Here is an 8873-nt window from a genome sequence, read left to right as displayed (position 1 = left end):
AAACTGTCATCGTAAGTACAGTGCTTTCCTGCATTCTGTGAGTCCTTCTGTTGAACTGCTAAACCCTAGGTCATGGTAGCTAGTGTGTCAGATGTGTGGGTGGCCCGTGGGTGGCCCAGGGGACTCTACTTACACCTGGCATCTGAAGTGAGGATAGTCTTGTGGAAGACTGAGTCTTTAACTTGTGGGGTCTATTGCTAACTCCTGGTAGTTAGATCAGAATTGTATTGCAATACACCCATTTAGTGTCCGAGTATTACCCAAATTAATAATTTATGTGAAATGAAAGTAAAAAGAAAAAGAAATTAGGCTATTTGGCTAGCTTAGATTTTATAAACCCATCCTAGTCCCAACAATTATGCTTCATTTTCTAAGTTGCCACCTCTTTAATGTAACTTTGCCAAGAATGTTTATCGATCCCACCCTTCCAGAGTTTGCAAAAGTATCTGTCATTTTACAAAGATTACTAGCTGATATGGAGATTTCATATGCAATTTTTTAATTTGTAAGAAGCTTGAAGTGATTTAATGTGATTAGATGACCTTTTTCAAATTCTGAGTTTTAGTGGCCTGACAATGGTGGCTGTAGTTGGAAACATGATTGTTGGCCGGGCGTGGTGGCTTAAGCCTGTAAACCCTGCACTTTGGGAGACCAAGGCAAGAGGATTGCCTGAGCTCAGGGGTTCAAGAGACTTGGGCAACTTGGCAAGACCTCATCTCTACAATAAATCAAAAAAATTAGCCAGGGAAGGTAGCGGGAGCCTGTATTTCCAGCTACTTGGAAGGCTGAGGTGGAAGGATCGCCATAGCCCAGCAGGTCCAGGCTGCGGTGGCCAGAGTATGCCACCACACTCCAGCCTGGGTGACAGAGTGAGACTCCAACTCAAAAAAAAAAAAAGAAGAAAGAAAGAAAGAAAAGAAAACATGATTCTTGTAGAATAGCTCTGTATTTTTTTTTAAAAAAAGTAAATAAAATAAAAGAGTAATTTGCTTAAAGCAGTGATTCCCAATCAGGCGATTTTGCTCCTCAGAGACATCTGGCAAAGTTTTCAGTTGTCACAACCATTGAATGAAGTGCTACTGGCTTGTAGTGGGTAAAGCTGAAGAATGCTGCTAATTATCCCAGAATACACTGGAAGGCCACCCACAACAAAGAATTATCTGGCTTAGACTATAGTTGAGAAACCCTGCCCTAAGGTAACTTCAGAGTAGGAGACAAAGCAAAGGCTTAATCCAGGTCTTCAACCAGGACCATAAAGGCTGCTCTCAGGATGACCTCATCTTCTGTCTTTAAATGCTCTCAATTTTTTATTAGAAGCACTTTTTACTTTATGATCAGATTTGCCCTTTAAGATCCACTCACCTGTTAATAGTTCTTCTTTTAGAAACTTTGGCCCCTGCATAGTATTTATTGTTTCTTTAACTTTTTAAAATGTATTTCCCTGAAGTCTGAGATGCCTAGGATCTGGCTGATATGGTCCCAACACATCGTCCTCTTCTTTCCCCCCAAGGTTTCTACTAACATTTCACATCACCTGCATGATTTCAGTGGTGACAATGGAGTCATAAGATAATCACATCAATGCTATTAAATCATCCAAGAACAAAGTCGTGTTCAACATGCTTCACAGGTAATACAAAGAAGTGTAAACGCTGCTGTACACAAGAAGCATCCTTGCCCTTGATTACGCTTTTGTGTTTTTCTCCTTAGCCAATAGAGAGACTGTCCTAGTAAATGTTATCCCTACTTACTTTAAGAAGATAGCATTATGTGAAAAAACAGTAGGTATGGCTTATATCGGCAGAAGAACATGCTGTTCTATCAAGTGTCTATATTTAAGAAGGACCAATATATGACTTAAAAGAGTTCTGCTCAAGAAAGAGTGGAATCACATCATCTTGGTCTGAAGACTAAGGATTGTTCTGTGAGGGGAAGAGATATTTTTTAAATAGTTGATGGCATTATCCTTTGCTTCCACCATTGTCACTAAGAATTTATGTCGGACTCCTATAGAATAAAGATGGTAACTAAAAATCTAAATCACAGATTTGTAGAAAGGAAACGATTTGGGGGAAAATTGGTCCTCAGTGAGAGACTGAGACTGACACAGGATGGAGCCCAAAACAACCCAGGGGTGAACATCTTGTAGCTGAAGATGCTGGTCCTGTCAGCTGACCACAACCATCTATCTGATCAGGCTGCTTCTGAGCAGCTTGCAGGACAAAGAGAATCACAAGGCCACCGCCAAAAGCCAGGGATGAGGAAAAAAGCAGATGCCACGTGGAAGCCAATACCGTTTCGTTCACAGGTGAATTCTCTTGAGGGTGTGCAATTGAAATTACGGAAGGGTCCCTGGAATTTCTCCAGTCACACAGGAAGAGGATGGGCTGGGAAAACAGTGAGACCCAGGGAAACAGGATATTGTCATTAAGAGTATCTAAATCAGCTTGGCTTCTTTCCACCTGAGCTTCTCCACACGCCTCTAGTTCATTCGATCTCAAAATTCAGTCACTCTGGGCCTGCAAGTCAGAGGAAATATTTCTTTTCTGGACATCAAAAGGACCACGATTATTCCAAAGTTATGTCAAGAGCTTGCACAGACCAAGTCATTGACTGGATGGCTGATTCTCTTGTCCTTTTTGTAGGTGTGAAATTTTCTCATTAGATTGCGAGTTATTAAGTTGAGTCTCTGATGACATCCAGGAACTGATTGCAGGCCCCCAGCTAAAACGCACTAAGGGCAAGAACTCAAAGTCACACTTGCATGCAAGAAATGGTAGGCGATGATTGCTGGCAGCGTTAAGTCCTCTCTCTAAATTTCCTGCAGCTCTTTCCTCCTGGTCCCGTCTTTATGGTATTAGAACTATTTATATGTAGTTCTCACCTCCTCTCCCAGCCTACTAAGTAAGCACATGGAGGACAGATTCTATAACTGAATGTCCTTATATCCCCTTTGGGGTGAGGAGTCCAAACTGTTGACAGCCAACATGAGATCGCATGTTTGGATTCATCCACCATATGTCAGTATTGGCTATATGCGCATGAGACCAACACATCTCTCCAACATAGTCAGGAAGAAATTAGTGAAATCACTTCAGACAGACCAACTATGCAAATCAAATGATGACTTTTCTCCCCCTTTTCAACCATTTTTTTTGCCATCGGTGCCTTTTGTTGTATGAAACATGAAAATGCACACGATTTCCCCTCCGAGACTGTTTCAGTGAAACTAAGTCAACTGGAGAGCATCCATTGATAGCTCTAATTATTATATTTATTTTTACAGAAGGTGAAAGATCACCATGGGATGGTACTTTAATTGAAATATCCCACAATGAATCCCTATTTAACTTTATTCCTCTATCAGCCATTCCAGTTAGATCTGGCTCTTCAAGGTCTCCCAAGCTCATTTCAACCTGGACATTTTTTTTTTTTTGAGTTGGAGTCTCACTCTGTCACCCAGGCTGGAGGGCAGTGGCATGCTCCCGGCCACAGCCGCCTCAACCTGCTGGGCTCCAGCAATCCTTCCGCCTCAACCTTCCAAGTAGCCAGAACTACAGGCGCGCACCACCACACCCAGCTAATTTTTTGTTTATTGTAGAGACAACGTCTCGCCAAGTTACCCAGGCCGATCTTGAACCCACAGGCTCAGGCCATCCACTCCCCTTGGCCTCCCAAAGTGCTGGGATGACAGGCCGAGCCACCAAGCCCAGCCTGGACATTTTTGATCACCGTGATTTCACAACTTGGGATTGGCTTCCCCCTTCCCCTCCCCTTACTTAAACCCACCTATTCTTCAAGGCCTCGTTCAAGTTCCACCCACACGAAAGCCCTTTCAAACGACTCTAGGCTACACCAAGCTGTCCCTTTTCTGAACCCTTGCTCACACCGTGTATCTCTTAATAGTGCTCTAATTGTTTCATGTTATGTTAGCGTCGTCTCCCCAAGTGGATCATAAACTGTCTGGTATCTCTCCCCCACAAATTCTAGCACAATGTTGGACGTGTTTTCATGCCCAGTAACTACTTGCCAATGGACTGGTTGCTTCAGAAATCACAGCGCGCAGTTGGGGTGGGAAGAGAATGAAAAGCAGATTTCAGATCTGGTCACATTTAGATTCAACGGAGATCTGCATATTCTCCAAAATGGAATGATCAAGTCCCTGACTCCAGACTTTGTAGATCTGTCCACTGAGTCTCAGATTTCAGGGTGTTATTGTTGATTTGCCTTTCCTGGGATGTAACTTTGGGAAGATGGATTATAGCGTGCTCCTAATACACTACACAGCCTATTGATTTTATATGTCATCAATGTATATCGTATGTCTACACTATTACCAGGAGAAGCGGGAGGTTCATGTGTTATGCCTCTGACTCAGCCCGTCGTCCCATGCTGGGCCCTATGGGAAGCCACTGATTCTTACACTTGGAGCTGGGACAATGCAACTTAATCAGACTGACAGGAAGCAGGCAGCAATTACAGTGTGCTGCTACATCTGTTGGGTTCCACTTCAGTGAAGGAAGAGTTATCTCAATTTTAATGTACATCCCTTTTTCATGTTTCATTTAACCTCTGCTGTATTATTAAACACATCAAAATATAATGACACTCGTTAAAGAAGAAAAAGAGGACAGTTGGGATATTTGGGACTGGATCGCCTATATTCGCAACTTAATTGTATCATTTTTGCTTCTCTTCAACATCTCTCCCTGGTGAATAACTAATTCGGTATATAGGTATTTAAATAGCGAGTTGGGAACCGGTTGTTTAAACACCTACATCAACACGGAGTTCAGCTACAATGCAACGACCCTCAGTCATTTGTCTGTTTTCACCAAGAGTGTTTTTCTTTTCAAAAACATTCTTTTACAATGTGTCAAAATAGCTAGTTTACCCATTACCGCGGTGCATATAAACGGCTTCAAAAGCAGCTCGGTGAAATTCCCCAGGAATGAATGGGTAATAAGACTCAGGAAACCTTTGGAACTCAAACTAGCAGGTGTCTCGCCCACCCCCGCCCACCCTAAAACAACCAGTGCCCCATCAGACCCATCCTGCTGACCTGAGTTCTTCCAGCTATGAAACTGCTCATTTCTGCAAGACAAATGTGATGACACACCAGGCTGAGCCTTTCATCTGGGGTTTGGTTTTGTGTCGTGTTTTTGTTTTCTTTCCACTTTGACGCTCTGATCCAATAACTTTTTTTGAGCGCCAGCTTTTCGTTTGCATCTGCACTCCAAACGAAATGTCTGACTTCCCTGAGAATTCGATGCTCATCAGAGATTCATTGTGGCCTCCACATCCAGACTCCCCAGGTTTCCAAAGAAATAACAAAAAGGTGATCCTGGACGTCCACTTGAATTCTTAAGATATGTATGGCCAAGCAGAAATTGCAAAATGTTTGGGGGACTCTGTGTGTATTGGAGAGAGGGAAGAAAGAGGTTATAAAGCCACACTACTCACTGAACAGCGTTGGGGGGGGGGAAGCTCCAATGCTCAGTCTTAAAAAGGAATTTTTAGATTTTGCTTTAAGAAATCATCCATTCAAAATCTTATAGGCATGTCCATCATCAACAGCCAACAGGAGTTGCCGTTGAACTAAGATGATGAAAAGGTAGAACAAAAAGACTGTGTGTGTTGTCAAGGAGCTAACAATCTATTGTGGAATCCAAACAAATGCAGAAAAAGATAAGCCAGAGCCCAAACACGTTCCTATCAGTGTGTGGAATTCATTATAGGGCAACACTGCCATGGCTGATGTTTTTAGTTAGGCGAACAAGAGCTGAGGCCCCTGAAACTCCTTCAGGATAAAAGGAGCCTGCTGCCTGGCCGGCAAGTGCCGACGCACACAGGCCCCTCAATGCCTAGTGGCAATCCCTGAGCATTCACCCCCCTGCCGTTGTGTTGTCATAGGCCAAATATGATTCTGGATAAAAGACTCTAATAAAAGTAACACTGCTTAACTCCGCTTTACGTATGTGCTCACTATGGAATCATGATCATCAACCTTGAGTAGACAGAATAAATATCATTAAGTAAGCTTGGAGCAATGATTGCAGCTAGCCATGTTGACGGTATTCAAATCTCCAGGCCCCAACAAATTACATCCCTGCGTGCTCAGAGTGCTTAGAGGTACAAGGCCAATGCCAACACTCTTTTAAAAATAATGGAGAGGGAGAGATATCAGAAGGATATAAGGAAACATTGTCCTATCTTTCCCAAAAAATGAAGGGGGGCGGGGGAGAAGAAGGAGGATTTTAGGAATTATAGACCAGTGAGTTTAGTGCTTAACTTCATTAATATTTTCTAATGAATTGTTAGCAGTTGACTTGAACAATCTTTGAAGAGAAGAATTACTCCTTGGGAGCTAACATAAGTTAACCAAGAACAAGTATACCAAAAAATCCATCTCTAAAATAAGGCTAATCAAGCAATGAAAGGGCATAATCATACCCTATCTTGATTTCATTATAGCATGACCTTGTCTTTGATGTTATATTTGTGGACTTGAGGAAGGTAGAAAAACAAGAACTAAAATGATAAATTTATCTAATGAAAATGCAGGGCTCTAACCTTGGGGATTTTTTTTCTTGTCAACTGTGTAAAAAAAAAAAGTCTAGTTTTAATTTAACTTAGCCATCATAGAAATTAGGTTCATGAATAAAAATACTCTGGAAAATAGTACTGATTTAAAAATTAAAGTGGTAAGAAAAAAACGAATTTCACTAACAGAAAAATAACATGATTTTGAAAATATTAGGATGGAAATTAACAACAGAATTACTGAGGATATTTACAGAAAGCAGATGAAACCATAGTCTCTGTTGTTTATATACCTAGACGATTCAGGTATATTACATTTTAGAAGAATGCTCTTCTTTGTGTGAGAAAGGCATGAGTTTTTCTTCAACCCCATGATCATCTGTTCCTTCTAGAATTTGTCAGAGGCGATCAACTGTTCACTGTCCTCTGTTCTTACTATTTGTTCAGACCATTAACTTCCCCCATGGGCCCCAACTGTTGACTAGTCCTCCAACCTGTTCTCCACACCACTTCCTAGCAAATAAAACTCAAAAAAAGCTGATGCCTGTCTAACCTCTACTCAACATTTCTCAAAGGCGCTTCACCACATTCTGAAGACCCCTCACACCAGAATTGGCTGTAGTTTTCCTTTTGGCTGAATCTGCTGCTTCCCGACACAGATCTAATTCTGTCCATTTGAGCCATCACCACCCTTCAAAACTGAATCATGCTTCCCCACCCTTTTCTTTCCCTTTCAGGAATGGTCTCTGTGCTTATTTAGCTCTCCAGAGCCAACCTGGTCTTCAGTTGCTAGCAAGGAGCACTCCTACCCTCTGTAAACCCATGCAGTTTAGGACACTCATTGACGTTTTGCAAATGTGTCTCCCAGTTTGCTGGGTCGTCTAGACCCTTATGTGCCCTGAGTTTTCATATGTGGGTGGCAGAAAAGGCCTACTTGCGAATATGTTGATTAAAATCTTTAAACAGGGGAGAGAGAGAGAGAAGGGGGAAGGAAAGAAAGGGAGAAAAATAGACAGGAGAAGAGGGAGGGAAGGTCTGATTGAGGAAGGGAAGAAAGAGAGAAGAAAAGTTAGAAAGAAGGGGAAGAGAAAAGAGTTTTTCCTTGGTCTTCCTCTGCTGTCTGATTTCTATGTTTTCTTTGATGTAATGTTTACTTTAAAATTTTAAATTTTCTATCTTTGTCTATCATCTGCCATTTGTTTACACCTCTTTATATTTATCTAAAAGATAACCATATCCTTATCCTCTTCTTACATCCCTAAGAACCTATGGAGTCACACTAGATGTCCTGCGCTTAAGGAATAATAATGTAGGTTCACCTCGTACTTTCTCTTCTCTTGGTTACTTTCCATAAATTTATTCATTTTTTTTGGCCAGGCTTGGTGGCTCAGGCTGTAAACGCAGCACTTTGGGAGGCCGAGGCAAGTGGATTGCCTGAGCTCGCGGATTCGAGACCTGCCTGGGCAACTTGGTGAGACCTCATCTCTACAATAAATCAAAAATTAGCTGGGCGTGGTAGCGTGTGCCTGTAGTTCCAGCTACTTGGAAGGCTGAGGCGGAAGGATCGCCGGAGCCCAGCAGGTCGAGGCTGCAGTGGCCGGGAACGGCCACTACACTCCAGTCTGGGCGACAGAGTGAGACTCTGACTCAAAAAAAAAAACCTATTCATGTTTTTTTCAGAAAAAGACACCACAGAGGTTGACTTATCTTGACTGTCAATGGCTGCCAAATTTGGGGATGAAAACCTATGTTTTCGCTTGACAATATTCGCCTTCTCTGCTTTGTGCTCACTTTTCTTCCCACTCGCTCTTCCTCCCATGTTTTCTGCCACATGTTTTACACTTCAGTTTTCATTTAAAATAATAATAATAATAATTGTTTCTTCCCTCTTTTCTGACCTTGAAAAAAAACTTTTAAAAAAATGCTGCCTGAGCCCACAGGTTCGAAAACAGCCTGGGCAACTTGGAGAGATCTCGTCTCTACAATCAATCAAAAACTTAGCCAGGTGTGGTATCGCATGCCTGTAGTTCTGGCTACTTGGAAGGCTGAGGCAGAAGGGTTGCCAGAGCCCAGCGGGTCGATGCTGGGGTGGCCACGAGCGTGCCACACACTCCAGTCTGGGCGACAGAATGAGACTCCAACTCAAAAACAAAAAAATGAGCCAGGCTCGGTGGCTCAGCCTGTAATCCTGCACCTTGGGAGGTTGTGAGTGGATTGCCCGAGCCCGCGGGTTCGAGACCCGCCTGGGCAGCGAGACCTCATCTCTACAATAAATCAAAAAATCAGCCGGGCGTGGTAGCACATGCCTGTAATTCCGGCTACTCGGAAGG

Source organism: Carlito syrichta, unplaced genomic scaffold (genome assembly GCF_000164805.1).
Source record: "Carlito syrichta isolate Samal-C Ts95f unplaced genomic scaffold, Tarsius_syrichta-2.0.1 Scaffold301567, whole genome shotgun sequence".
Taxonomy (NCBI): Eukaryota; Metazoa; Chordata; class Mammalia; order Primates; family Tarsiidae; genus Carlito; species Carlito syrichta.
Note: the sequence above shows the minus strand (reverse complement) of the source record.